Source organism: Engystomops pustulosus, chromosome 3 (genome assembly GCF_040894005.1).
Source record: "Engystomops pustulosus chromosome 3, aEngPut4.maternal, whole genome shotgun sequence".
Lineage (NCBI taxonomy): Eukaryota > Metazoa > Chordata > Amphibia > Anura > Leptodactylidae > Engystomops > Engystomops pustulosus.
Genome location: NC_092413.1, coordinates 177,169,231 through 177,184,308, shown reverse-complemented (window position 1 = coordinate 177,184,308; position 15,078 = coordinate 177,169,231).

The following is a 15,078-nucleotide window of genomic DNA, read 5'->3' as shown; positions in this document are numbered from 1 at the left end:
GACTATATATTAGGCATCGTATAATGAACATATCTGGGACAATGATGGGGGGGGGGGCATTTCTTTGACTTTTAACTTTTGTGGTGAAGCTAAAAGGCAATTATGAAGAGGTCAAGAAAGAAATGGAGGCACCCAAAACTGATCAGATGGCACCAGTTATCGTGACTCTTCATATAGACACATTGGTGCTAAAATCTAAATCTAAAATCTTGCGGCCGATATCCTGCATGTGTTGCTTCCCCGCTCAGGTCTGAAAGAGTTCACCATCTTTTTAGTAGTGCAGCTAAGTGCTTGGGCTTGCGACACAATTTGAAACTTAAATCCCATTCTCAGTCCGAATTAGTCGGATTGTCCAATGGCACGTCCCCCTAAATTGTGTTGCATGGAAGCCAGCGGAGCTGCGCCAAAAATGGATCACATGCACCAAAATCCCAGCGCAGACACTTGCAAGCCATGTAATCCCCTGAATAAAGGGGCACAGTCCAACGAAAGTGAGCAGCGCGACCATTAATAAATAAGCCCCATTTTCTTTTTTGGGTGGAGGGTTGATTTTAATAAATCAAATAGTGCACTATAACGTATAATATAAAATGTCTTATATAACAATGTAAATGACAGACACACTTCTATTGTTTGGTGATTATTCTTTGCTCACTCACACAACTTTTTAATTCTTGCATATTGCTTTTTTAGTTTGATTGTTTTTGTTTAATTTTATCATTGAAATAGAAAGCCATTTCTGCTTACCATCATAATAATGAAATGAATCATTGTGTATGATGAAACTACTTACGTCGTGTCATATGCTGTCACCAGTTATCAGTCATCACTGATGAGGCATAACCTCTCTACCTTTGGCTAACACATTTTGATGACAAAATCATAGGCACAGCAGGAGTCCCACAAGTGAACATATCTGGCCGCCTCTGTTTACCCTGATGACACCTGAAGTCAGTGATTGGTTGCTGTCATTTGGAGAAATGGAGAAAGATATTGAAAAACAAATAGAATTCAGTACGAGTTGCAAACATTACAATTGATATATGCATACATTAAAGAACACGGCAAATGTAAAAGCAATATAAAATGACCAGGTCAATCACTTGACTTCTTAGCACATCAGAACACAATAACCTCCCAAATGTTTCCTTTGCTACATAAAAGTCAACTAATAAGACTCCGCTATATTCTATGCTCGGAAGTTCCCCGGTTCCCTCAGGCTTCTTATTGTCAACAAGAAAAGATCTAAAAGCGGTCTTATTAACAATAGAGGCTAATGAAAAGAATGTATTTATTGCTATGAATGTTATAGGACTTGTGTAATCAGCAAGTAATTCTCCAATGTATTGTAGGAAGGTAAAGAAAATGCTGAGATCAGTAAAGCAAACAGGTGAAATTATTATTGTACTAAGAATTAAGGAGTTATTCCAAAGATGCAAAAAGATTTGCACCATTTCTGTGAATTGTTTATGGTCTTTATGTATCGGGTTTAATCTACGAGGGGCCACCCCATATCCCCACAAGGTTACAATTTGCATATTATAAAGCATATATTGCACAGTATGTTTTTTAACTAGCTATACTGTCTGTTTAATCAATAATGAAGTCTTCTCTATTAACCTATACAGGCAGTCCCTGGGTTACTTATAAGGTTCTGTAGATTTGTTCTTATTTTGAATTTGTATCTAAGTCGGAACTGGTATATTTTATCATTGTAACCTTTTTTTTGTCCCTGAAACACTTGGATTTTCACAATTATGTGCGTTCATAGGAACAAGGATTATCAATAAAACAGCTGATCATTGCCGCCTGGGACTAAAGTAACATCCTCAGAGCTTCACCAGAGGTCACAGTGGTCAGAGAGGTCCATCTGCAAACCCCCTTATATGCTGGGCAAGAGCAACAGTACTGCACAGTCCCAATATTACAAAGTTGGTATAGAATTAGTTTTCAATACCTCTATATACTGCATAAAGAAGTGTCACTATTTATTGGCCATATATACTAGATACAAAGGTTATGGAAGGTTATGGGTATTGAGGTTATGCACTGTATATACATATACTGTATATATGAAAAAAAAGTTGTGATGTTGATAGTCCATAGATATATAGCTTTAGCAAAATGGTGCAATTCAGTCTCCCTACACTGTATACAACACTAGAGATTGGATTGTAGAACTATAAATTCATGGCAATAAATAAAACTAAGAAGAAGTTGATGGAATCAAATCAAGTGTGAACTGATTTTCTCTATTGGTTTTCTTCCTGGACTGTCCATAGCCGTTTTACAATGTGTACGACCAATAACGTAACCTTGGCTTCTAACACAATTTGTAGAAAAAAACCATACTGCTTCTCTCATTTACATGAAACAGCCCCTCTCAAAATCTACCAACTTGGCAAAATGTCTCTTACCATGAGGTACATTACCCAAAATTAGCCACTAAAAACCTTTTCAAAGGGCAGCAGAGGAAGCAAATGTATTCCTTCTTGAAGGAAAACCCAGTGTGTAATCAGACCCCCCATAATCATTTCCGTATCTACCCATGACTTTACATTTATTATTGGTGTTCACCTTTAAATCAGTGAAAGATATCCAAACAACATGTCATTATACTAATGTCATAAAATAATAATACAGGCGGTCCCCTACTTAAGAACACTCAACTTACATACGACCCCTAGTTACAAACGGACCTCTGGATATTGGTAATTTATTGTACTTTAGTCCCAGGTTACAATAATCAGCTGAAACAGTTATCAAATGTGTCTGTAATGAAGCTTTATTGTTAATATTGATTATTATGACAACCCAACATTTTTAAAATCCAGTTGTCACAGAGACCAAAAAAGTTCTGGCTGGGATTACAATGATAAAATATACAGTTCTGACTTACATACAAACTCAACTTAAGAACAAACCTACAGACCCTATCTTGTATGTAACCCGGGGACTGCCTGTACACAATTTGAATTTAACCAAATAATGAAATAATTTTAATTAAAAAAGTGCAGTTATATTTTTATCTATATATTTTTTTTCTCTTGGACTCTTATTCACTTTCTGTCTCTCTCACTAGGAATCCCCTTCTTTCTTTTAAATTGTTAGAGAAAAAGTCAAAAGAGAAGAGAGGGAATATTGAATTATAAATTGTTCCTCTTGGAATTGCTCTCAATCTAGAAAAGTACATGAACATGCCCTCAGGTAGTAAGGTAAGAACAATTAGCGTGTAAGAACAGTTGTACCTAATCCGTTTCATATGTAACAACAAAGAGCTTTTATCACGTTTTCCACCTCATCTGCCATTTTGTTTCGAGGCTTTTCAACAACTATGCTTTGGGAAATCAAAAGCCGGAGTGCGGTCGGTGAAAAATGAAATCAGATGTTTGGGCCTGAGTAGCTTGATGTTCAGTAGTAGACAAACTTGTACGTGATATTTTTTACACGGTGAGTTTGAACATTTTATGGTGTTTGAGATCAAGCAGAAAATGCCTTAAAACCCACTTAATATGGACTGTAAGTGGCTGAAATCAATGGTGTAGACAAGCTGAGCCGTGTAAGTGTAATGTGTTACATGTCACATAGATGTTCCACTTTTAAAATCAATATTGGAGAGTGAAGAGAAATCTTGCTACATTTAAGTTTCGCGTTTTGTTTGGTTAATACCCGGTGAAGCTGTGGAAACAAAAACTCAGATTCTGAAGTTGGAACCATTTTTCTTTTTATTTAAATCTTTAGGTGAAACTTGTCGACTGTTAGATGTCATCATTAATAATTTGGAATTCATTTTAAGAACTTGAAAGCAGGATGTTCTCAGCACTGATTGATTTTTTTAAACTGTTAAATTCTTTTTATATAAATATAAGTATTTTTTTCCTAAGATGCATGATATCTTCATGTTGATTCTTATTAAAAGCTGGATAGGACAGCAAGGGTCAAAAATAAAGTGCATCAATTGACTCAGTTTATAGCGTTGGCAACTAGAATCCATATAGCGGCAAAATGGAAAACAGTAGCTGGTTTTGCATCACTCTGAAACCACTTTTATGAGATCCCCCTGCAAAGGGGCATATGTTGTGCCATGACCTATTGCAGTGGTGGCGAACCTATGGCAGGGGTGCCAGAGGTGGCACTCCGAGTGCTCTCTGTGGGCACTCAAGCTCAGCACAGAGTTCACCAGATAGGACTCAAAGAATCTAACTGAAGTTCCACACAAGTCAAGATTTACTAATCTCAGTGCTGTTTTAACCCTTTTAAACACCAAGGAAGCATCTCATATGCTTGGCACCTTAGTAGCCAAGCATGCATGAGATACATCCTGGATTATAGGATCCATAACTTTGGATCCCTGGCACCTAGAATCTCTTGGACCCTTGGGACTGAAGGAAAAGCGAGAAGGTGTGGAGAAGACCGGGTTATCTTTGAAGGTCCTCCTGCTGGCCCCATGATTCCTGTACTGCGGGACCCTGGAGAGAAGCTACAGTGATAGTCTGGATTTGCTCTCCTGCTTTCAATTGGTATCGGTTTCCTCAGGAGGCAGGTATGATTGAAAGTTATGGGAGAACAGTTCAACAAATAAATTAATAAGTTACTACTTTTACTGGCACTCTGTGATAAATGAGTGGGTTTTGGTTGTAGTCTGGGCACTCGGTCTCTAAAAGGTTCGCCATCACTGACCTATTATAAGGCACTGTTGCTATTGTAAGACACTGCTTTAACTTCAATAAAATCTTGTTGAAACTAAAAGCTGGATATGAATGTTGTACCGATGGAAAATGAGCAGACCTGTACTCAACCAAATCCAAATTTAAAAAACTTGTAACACTCTTGATAGTTCCTGGCACCAATAGCTGCCATTTTGGGGAGGATTGTCGCTCTTCTTAAAACCAGCACGCACACTGACTCAGCCTTTTAAAAGTTACTGATGATTTCGCAACCAGTGCTGGCATTGATCACGAGCGTTAACAGCAGGGGGTTGAGCTGAACCCGGACCTAAACTTCTAATGACCCATGGGACCCAAACACACAAACACAAAACACACAAACCCGAACTTTGTGGTGTGGGTCCAATCAACACTACTCACAATCCATAATTAGGGGACCAAATAACACATGGTTACACATAAATTATATAAACAATTACACGCAAGTGATGTGGAAAATGGCCAATGTTAAAATAAAAAATGATACATTGTATTAAGTAAATATGAAAAAAATCCCATACAAAACGTGAAAAGCACACACAAGTCAAATGGGACCAGTACCTGTGTCCAGGACCAGGTAACCCAGAAACTTGCCAAAGTTCACTCCAATGATTAAAAAACATCCCTTTGAGCACAGTATACATTGTATGTATGTATATATATATATATATATATATATATATACATATATATATATATATATATACACTCACCAGACACTTTATTAGGTACACCATGCAAGTAACGGGTTGGACACCTTTTGCCTTCAGAGCTGCCTCAATTCTTCGTGGCATAGATTCAACAAGGTGCTGGAAGCATTCCTCAGAGATTTTGGTCCATATTGACATGATGGCATCACACAGTTGCCGCAGATTTGTCGGCTGCACATCCATGATGGGAATCTCCCGTTCCACCACATCCCAAAGATGCTCTATTGGATTGAGATCTGGTGACTGTGGAGGCCATTTGAGTACAGTGTACTCATTGTCATGTTCAAGAAACCAGTCTGAGATGTTTCCAGCTTTATGACATGGCGCATTATCCTGCTGAAAGTAGCCATCAGATGTTGGGTACATTGTGGTCATAAAGGGATGGACATGGTCAACAACAATACTCAGGTAGGCTGTGGCGTTGCAACGATGCTCAATTGGTACCAAGGGGCCCAAAGAGTGCCAAGAAAATATTCCCCACACCATGACACCACCACCACCAGCCTGAACTGTTGATACAAGGCAGGATGGATCCATGCTTTCATGTTGTTGACGCCAAATTCTGACCCTACCATCCGAATGTCGCAGCAGAAATGGAGACTCATCAGACCAGGCAACGTTTTTCCAATCTTCTACTGTCCAATTTCGATGAGCTTGTGCAAATTGTAGCCTCAGTTTCCTGTTCTTAACTGAAAGGAGTGGCACCCGGTGTGGTCTTCTGCTGCAGTAGCCTATCTGCCTCAAAGTCCGACGTACTGTGTGTTCAGAGATGCTCTTCTGCCTACCTTGGTTGTAACGGGTGGCGATTTTACCTTTTTATCAGCTCGAACCAGTCTGCCCATTCTCCTCTGACCTCTGGCATCAACAAGGCATTTCCGCCCACAGAACTGCCGCTCACTGGATGTTTTTTCTTTTTCGGACCATTCTCTGTAAACCCTAGAGATGGTTGTGTGTGAAAATCCCAGTAGATCAGCAGTTTCTGAAATATTCAGACCAGCCCTTCTGGCACCAACAAGCATGCCCCGTTCAAAGGCACTCAAATCACCTTTCTTCCCCATACTGATGCTCGGCTTGAACTGCAGGAGATTGTCTTGACCATGTCTACATGCCTATATGCACTGAGTTGCCGCCATGTGATTGGCTGATTAGAAATTAAGTGTTAACGAGCAGTTGGACAGGTGTACCTAATAAAGTGGCCGGTGAGTGTATATATATTCATAAATATATGTATATATGTATAAATAATAGGGGTTGAATTTAAATTATAACCCGCACAAAACCAAGTGAATATGCAAAAATGCAATAATAAGCACAGCTGCAGGATGTATGTAAAATAATATAATAACATAATCTTGGGTTTGTGTAGGTTATATCTTCATTTTCACCCCTATTATTTATACCTATGCAACAAGCATCTTTACAACAGAACCTCCATCAAGTAAACCCAAAGGTGAGGTACCAACATTGAGCATGATAGAGGTACTGGACATGCTGAGGGCGCTCAAAGTGAACAAAGAAAGCGGGCCTGCTGAGATATGTCCATGCCTACTCAAAGCATGTGCTGAGGAGCTGTGTAGTGTGCTGGTAGTACTTTTTGATATCGACTTAAGGCAGGTACCAGTGGACGGGAAAACCTCGTGCATAAGACCGCTGAACAAAATCAAAAAACCAACTAGTCCCATTGACTACGGCGCAGAGGTATAAGGGATGTATGAAGAGGGCTCACGGGCTGAGTCCTCTTCATACAAAGGTGGGGGTTTTTGCATATTGCACAAAACCCCCACCGCTAATAACCGCGGTTGGTGCTTGCACCGATCGCGGCTATTAACCCCTTCAACGCCGCCGGCAAAGTCGCGCGGGCGCCGCCATCTTTTTTCCGATCGCCACGCCCCCGAACGTCATCGGGGGGCGGCGATCGGTTACCATGGTAGCCTCGGGTCTTCTTTTGACACGGGGCTACATGGCTTATGCAGGTTCGTTACAATGAGCCAGTGGCTCATTGTAATGTATGACCTGCAAAAATGCCATATATTGCAATACTGTAGTATTGCAGTATATGGTAGGAGCGATCTGACCATCTAGGGTTAATGTACCCTAGATGGTCTAAAAAATTGTGCAAAAAAAAGAAAAAAAAAAGTTTAAAAAATAAAAAAATTTAATAAAATATTAAAAGTTCAAATCACCCCCCTTTCCCTAGAACGGATATAAAACATAATAAACAGTAAAAATCACAAACATATTAGGTATCGCCGCGTCCCAAAATGCCCGATCTATCAAAATATAAAAATGGTTATGGCCGGCGGTGACCTCCGAGGCGGGAAATGGCGCCCAAATGTCCGAAATGCAACTTTTACACCTTTTTACATAACATAAAAAATGAAATAAAAAATGATAAAAATGTCGCACAGACCTCAAAATGGTAGCAATGAAAACTTTACCTCATTTCACAAAAAATGACACCTCACACATCTCCGTGCGCCAAAGTATGAAAAAGTTATTAGCGTCAGAAGATGGCAAAAATTTTTTTTCTTTTTTGTACACATTCGTTTAATTTTTGAAAATGTATTAAAACACAATAAAACCTATATAAATTTGGTATCACTGCGATCGCACCAAACCAAAGAATAAAGTAGGCATGTTATTTGGAGCGAAGAGTGAAAGTCGTAAAAACTGAGCCCACAAGAACGTGACGCACGTGACGTTTTTTTTCAATTTTTCCACATTTGGAATTTTTTTTCAGCTTCGCAGAACACGGCATGTTAAAATAAATAACGTCACGGGAAAGTAAAATTTGTTACGCACAAAATAAGCCCTCACACAGGTCTGTACACGTAAAAATGAAAAAGTTATGGATTTTTGAAGTTGGAGAGCGAGAAATCGGCCAAAAAAACCCTGCGTCCTTAAGGGGTTAAACACCTAAAGAGGGAGCCCTAAAGAGGGTGCTGCTCCAGTTTTTATATAAGAGCCAACAAAAAAATTGCGTGGTGCTGCACCTTCCCTCTTATGAGCTGTCCTTAACGGTCCTAGATGGATCCAGCAAACATCCACTATTCAATAATCCAGTAGAAGAAACTCTTTTGTGACCGGAGCTCAAAAACGAAAAAGACGATCCATGCAGGTTTCCTCCTTATTTGTGCACCAAACACAAGGGATCACTTTCAGGGATAAGTCACCATTCAGACCAGAAACCTCTTATATGTCTCTTATATGCAGTGAGTGGAGGAGACTAGGACAGGAGTGAAAATATTGACGGTTTCTGGTCTGAATGGTGACTTATCCCTGAAAGTGATCCCTTGTGTTTGGTGCACAAATAAGGAGGAAACCTGCATGGATCGTCTTTTTTGTTTTTGAGCTCCGGTCACAAAAGAGTTTCTTCTACTGAATTATTTTATATGAGAGGATAGGCATGGACGATGCAGTGCTGTTTCTGCTACACAGGACTTATTCTCACCTTGAGCACAGAGGAACCTCAGTAAGAATTATGTATTTCGACTTCTCCAGTGCATTTAATACAATAGAACCTGACATCCTTAGTAAAAAAAATGAGGGCCTTGTAAATGACACCACCCTAATAGACTGGACCTTTGACTACTTGAGTAACCAACCGCAGTATGTCCAGATAAGGAACATATGCTCCAACACAGTCATCAGCAACAAGAGAGCACCACAAGGGACTGTGCTGTCCCCCTTTTTCTTCATCTTCTACAGGTCAGACTTCAGATACTCAGACTTCTGCCACCTACAAAATTTGACTCGATTGCGATGAACGACACCCACCCACTACATGGTATATTATTGCAACAACAGAATGACATAAGCAATCGCTAAAGCCAGGTATACTGCCGTCTCATACGATATCACAATTCCTTATCATTCAAAACACATTCGAACTATATAACCAAATAGTGGCGAAAACATAGGACTCCACACTCCCTCTACCCCCCCTCCGTCCCTGTTCAAAGTAGTGTTGTAGCAATATTCTTCATTGTTAGTTCTGTAATATATTGTTGAATGACTATTTTGGAGTAGTAGTGACGCACAAAACAATTGCCCAACGAGATTAATAAAGTTTTATTCTATTCTATTCTATTATGCATTTCAATTGTTTAGATACATTGTTTATACTGTCCTCATAGCAGTGTATTATGATTACTGGTTTCTGGGTTACCTGGTCCTGGACTCTAGTACTGGTCCCATATGGCAATTGTGCAATTTTTATGTGTTTTTAAACTTATTGCGTGATTTACTTAATAAAATGTATACAGTAATTTTTTTTATTATAACATTGGACATTTTACACATCTCTTTTTCTTGTCTTGCGTGTTTTGCTTTTCTTTATTCATCGTGTTTTAAGACTGTGAATATCTTATTAATATCGTTAATCAGAAACATATGGAAAACCTGTTAATTCACAACATAATAAACAATTATGGATTTTTTTCCCCCCGTTCACAGCATGATTCTAACGTCACAGCTTTTAGTTTAGGAGGCACAAAGGTTGACGTGTTATAAACCCATTAATTGCGTAGACTGCACAATAAAACACTTTTCAAGATCCAGTATCTAGAAAATGTACAAAAGATGGCTTATAATTATAAGGTTACTCGGGTTCACAGATCAATGTAGTAGTTGACCTTTTCAATGTACTCACATTTTACTTATTATGGTGGCTGCAATTTATCCATTGGGTCCTAAAATACTTGGAACAAACTGGTTACATTTAACCCAGTGCTCCTGCTGTGTAAGAAAAAAAGACAGCATTAAAGTTCATCTACAAATAGATGTGCTGCGACATGGCAACATTGATTTTCTAAGAAAGTGTTTAATATTTTTTCATTAAAAGAAGAAGCTGCATTAGTGGGAATGGTGCGAATTGAAGCTACAAAAGTGGACTGCTTTAGAAAAGTGTAAAAAAACTGAGAAAGTTTTGTATAGAAAACCCTTTTATAGACATAGAGGAGTGGACATTTAATGGTTTTTCATTGTGTTTTTGTAATGGTTATGTTTTTTTCTCCATGATAGAACGGTAAAAGGCAAAAAATGAAGCTATAAAAATGATAATATACTGGGGTGGGGAGTAATTAAAGCACTTGTGCCACAATTGTGCTGGTTTTGCATCAGAAACACTGTCTAAAATGACTTGTGTCACATTTATAAAGGCTTTTAGATCTTTTTTTGTCACTTTCCCAGACGTGGCCTTCAAGAGAGATGGGTGTGGCCTCATGAGAAAGTAGGTCTAAAGTAGATACTGCACCATAATTCATCTAGACAGTGATAAATCTGGTGCAGAAGATTATACAGGTACTGCCAGTTACTAATGTATTTATCCTCCTCAGTGCTTTTGACTTGCTTTTTAGTACTACTGGAGTAAATAGTTGTTGTGCACTGCCTATATGTAGGCTGAGGTATTCTGAAATCCACATACAGTCTCATCAGACTGCTTCTCTTTACCTATAATATTAATGCTATAACATTAAGTAAAATTAGAATTTTACTAAACCGCTGAAAATTTATTAAGCAGTATATTGGGCACCGCCAACCTCCAAATCAGCAACTTCATAACTAATAACGAGGCATGAGCAGACCCACTTAAAGGAAACCTACCATTTGATTTCATGCATTATAAAGCAAACTTACCTTGCATGTAATGCTGTAGCTACACTGATGCAGAAATATATCTTGTTTAATCCCTGAGCTGAGTGGTTTTGCTAAAAATACAATTATACAATTATGATAATGAAGCTCTGTTGCTTCTGTGCATGGGCTTTTCCTTTCACATTAGTTATGCACTGCTCAGAGGATGATGTAATGACTGTTCTCTCTGCCAGGCAGAATAATCAATTGCTGCACCATCTCTCAGTTTGGCCAGACCAAAATCCCCTGTTTGGGTCCGGATTCTGGTACCAAACCTCAACCAGGACCCAAGCCCACCTTAACACCGGCATTCAGTGCTGCTATTGATCGCAGGTGTTAACTGTTTAAATGTGGCAAAGTTGCTGGACATCTAATGAAGTTCGGGTTTGGGTCTGCTCATCTGAAGATAATGTAGAGGATTCAAAATCTTTGACAAAAATTCTTAAAGGGCTTTTCCATGCAAAGCATATTTATGGCCAATCCAAGCCTATTTTAATGGAAGTTGTTTGCAGAATACATATGCAAAAGCTTTGGACTTGTAAAGAGTGCTGCCCCGTTTCACACTGTTCTTACATATAGAGATCTGTTTACTGCCACTTTCAAAGCACCTTCACTGTCTCAGCGCAAACTTCAACTTGACCCTAAATAAGCTATTTACAGTATTATATATTGAAATAAAGTTTTATTCAGTTTAGAAAAAGTAATACTGATTATAAGAAAAACAAAACTATATTAAAGCTTCATATGGAGATCTCTCAATACTCAAGTGTGACAGTTGGGGATTCACTATTTTTGTCATGGAGAATTCCCTAACAATACATCATTTTGGGGCAATCAAATGATTTCTCTGTCAGACTGTTAGACTTCTGCATCTCTCAACAGGTATTTTGACCGCTCATCATGAGCAAACTGCTGCAATCTGGGGTTGCCTTTTCCAAACGGCATGTTACAGCTCTTTCCAAAGATGCTCCATAGCATTTAGGTCAGGCCTCATAGAAGGCCACTTAGCCATTCTAGGGTGTTTTAGCTGTGTGTGTATGGAAGAAGCCTTTCGCCGGAAGAAGCCTTGCCGGCGAAACCCTGGGTCGGGCGGATAGAAAGCTAGCGTCCCGTTATGTGAATTTGTGATATGCGCATTTTTTATGGATTTTTGTGAGTATGATGAATTTAAATAAATTTTAACTTTATTGGAACGTACCACACCATCTGCCTGCATATTTTCCTCCAGCTACAATATAATTAAAGGAGGAGAATGAGAGTGCGATGGTGCTAGTCTGAATGGTGACATACTTTCAGCAGGAGAAACTGAAGATTGGTGCTGTTCATCGATGTTTTAAGATAGAATAAGAGGGAGAAGAAGAATTTTTTGAGCTCCGGTCATAGTGAAATTATTTTATCTATTTCTGTGGATCACTATTCTGTTGCAAAACCCATGACCTGCTACTGAGACCAAGCTTTCTGACACTGGGCAGTACATTTCTCTCTAGAATCCCTTGATAGTCTTGAGATTTTATTGTACCCCCCCCCCACCCTTTGCCAGATGCAGCAAAGCAGCCCCAGAACATAACAGGGCCCTCCATGTTTCATAGTAAGGACAGTTCTTTTCAAGATACGATTCATTTTTCCATCTGAGAACATAGAGCTGATGTGCCTTGCCTAAAGTTCAATTTTTTATACATTTTTTATAAATTTTTTTTCAGCAATGGGGTCCTCCATGGTTGTCTCCCATTAGGTCCAATCTCTTTAGAAGCTTTTGTGGGGGGGTTTTGTAATTCTTTTAATTATTCTGCTCTTTTTGTCGATTAGTCTTAAGTTTTCCTCCTGCGGCCATGTCCAGAAAGGTCTACGGCCTGATAGATAACCTTTAACATGCTTGTCTATAATTTGTTTTCTAAGCTTCTGAGACAACTCTTTACTTTGCTTCCTCTGCTTCATGTTGAGTGTGGTTCAGACCATGTTGCCAAACAGCACAGTGAGTAGTTGTAGCCCACTGATTGATCTCGAGATTGTAGACACCTGTAATGCTAATTGGTGAACTGTCAGTACCTGTCCAGCAACCACACAACCACAACCAGGCTTGGTGCTAGCTGTCAGACTAGGTAAATGGTGCCGAACTCACCCTGAGATGTCCCTGTGGGCTAAGGCCCTGCCTAAAGCAGATAAACCACCCTGACAAGGGCAAACCTGCTATCTGGAACCTAACTAATGGTCCCTGAGTTACCCTTCAAGGTGACAGGGAAGACTTACTTCGTCTGGCAGCTGCTGGATGGTGGAGCGGACAGGTAACCGGAATACAGATATAGGCCAGTGTTCACACTGGTACACAGAAACCAACACTAGACTGAGACAGGAAAGGGGGGTCACACTAGGATTTAAACGATACTGAGGGACAAACAAACAAAGGCAAAGGTACAGAATCGTATAGCAAATAAAATGGCCAGTAGGCAAAGCAGAAGTCAATACACAAAATAGCAAGAAACGCAATAGCAAGAGCACTGAATAACAAGCATCCAATAAAGGGGTGGGCGGAATTTAAGGCAGTAATGGACACTGCCTCCAGCACTGACTGGCTCAGCCATCCATCACTCAAACCGCAGCTGCAGACAAAACTATTACAAAGACACACCCAGCTTTCCCAGGATCAGAAATGGAGCTGTCAATCACAGGCAGCTCTGGGTGTGGTTTTCCAGCAAGGTTTCAGGCCTGAAACCTGATCCCATCAGTACAATTTGTGACATGAACATCCCGCGATTTAACAAGTCTATTTGCTCACATTATTTCATGGATACCATCATTTCTGTCCAGGCCTGTTTTATGAGTTGTATCTTTTTAAGTCTGTTGAAGCATGGTTGAAAACCAATGTCTGCCTTTCAGTGGTTCGTTTTCATAGAAATGTAATTTATTTTTACTTCTGTCAAATTTAAGGGGTTTCTGTGACCATTGTGGGTTTTTCTTTAATTAAACAAGGGGGTACCAACAATTTTGTCTATGTGTGTATAAGAAGAAGTAACTCTGCATTGTTTAAATTCAACACTCCTGAATAATGGGCTGAGCTCTATTCAGAATTACTCAAAATGTTACAAGAACATAGAAATCCACAATACAATATTAAACCATATAACATTTTCCCATATTAAGTTCAATAGAACAATTCTTTTGTAAGGGGCCACCGTAGGCTACTTGCGGTTCACCCCCTGCAGTCAATCATCCATCAGTTATGATGATTTAGTTCCATGCAAATGATAACTATGAAGTAGAAAATGTGTTTATAGAGGTTGATTAATTCACCACGCATGTGTTCAACGCTTCTGCTTTATTTTATGGAGCTTTTGGAAACTAACCATATGTTTGTTTGGTTTATGAGAAAGGTCTTCGGTGTCAAGGGAGCTTTTCCAGAAAAGCTCACAACTTGTGATTTCATAGGATGTGGTAATGTTAAATTTAATGACATTCAGCACATTTTACCTGCATGCAAATAAATTGCTTAAAAAAACCAAACAACAGGATCACCCAGTATGAGGCAAAACGTTGACTCAGAGCTCGCTTGCTGAAATATCTATAAGTACATTGTGAGGGCTGTGCAGTTTCTTAGCAACCACTGAAGATTCCTATTGAGATTAATGTAAGTACTATTGGTTTTTAAAGACTTGTTATAAATGTTCAAATACCATAATAAAAACAATGTTACTACTTGTGGATAGATCTTTACTGGTAAATTGATAGATTTAACAAATTCAATACCACAGTATGAGAACATATAAAGAAAATAATAGCATATGGGAAGCCTGCTCTACTTTCCAGAAAATGGCAACAATAAACTACACGTTTCCTGCCTTAAAGAGCCACTAATCTTAAATTGTATGTTAATGTAATTTGACAAAACATTTTTGATACTCATAACTATGACATGGGTTATTACAGTCACTTTTACATTCATTATGTAATATGTTGGGTAGTCAGATTACTGTCTCCTAGTGAGATTTCCAAAAACTGTAGACTTCAATTAAATGGTCCTCAATTAGCTTGCA